The sequence below is a fragment of the Penaeus monodon genome, chromosome 21 (genome assembly GCF_015228065.2).
Source record: "Penaeus monodon isolate SGIC_2016 chromosome 21, NSTDA_Pmon_1, whole genome shotgun sequence".
NCBI lineage: Eukaryota > Metazoa > Arthropoda > Malacostraca > Decapoda > Penaeidae > Penaeus > Penaeus monodon.
The window spans coordinates 14,406,258-14,406,975 of NC_051406.1; the positions used below are offsets into that span (position 1 = coordinate 14,406,258).

The 718-nt window shown below is 42.1% G+C and overlaps 1 protein-coding gene across 1 annotated transcript in view; it reads right to left on the bottom strand.

Annotated features, from left to right (window-relative positions):
* Positions 1 to 718, bottom strand: part of LOC119586257 (SNF-related serine/threonine-protein kinase-like) — a gene marked incomplete in the record, with an annotated part of 91,676 nt that overhangs the window by 12,136 nt on the left and 78,822 nt on the right.

Consider the following 718-nt stretch of genomic DNA (forward strand, 5'->3'; position numbering starts at 1 on the left):
GTATAGGAAGTAGAAATTACCTGGTGTTAATGAAAGAAGTCTACATGTGATAATGAAAGAGAAGAAATATAAAAAGAAGGGGAGAAAGAAGACAGGTCACATGCACATAAGGCAACTGGTTGGAAGGGGGAGAAAGCGGTTGCACTTGACAATCAGAAATCAATAAGCATCAACTGGTGCTTTGGCTCTCTGATGACCTTGAAATCACTGAGCCTTTATGGTTCAATCACGAGGGTATAAACACCAGCCCTCTCAGCCTCTGTGGAGAGCTGTTATGTAAAAGGAAAGGTTATGTATCATGTAAGGGATTTGATGTAGGTTGCATGTAATAGTGTACAATACTGTGTGGGTGTTATAGAGGTATGTAACATATTCTTAGTGTGGACAACAGTTAGTCTGACATTAGACATGGCAAAGAATAAGTATGACATATGGCAACTTTAAATAGTGTTTGTGAAAGCTAGTATGTGTTAGATATGGTGTTACAAAGGAGCAAGATGCACTTTATAAGGGAACAAAGGATGGTTGGGGGAACCAACTGTGTGGCAGTATCAGGATGAGGACAAGGCTGGTTCCCACCTGTAGTGCATGACCAGCTGTGGGAACCACCTGTGTGCCATTCAACAGCAGGAAGAACCTAATCATTGGTGATGGTGGGACATTTAAACTCAGGACCTCACTCCCTGCTTTCTGTAGTGGTTTGTTGTGGTGGTGGTAT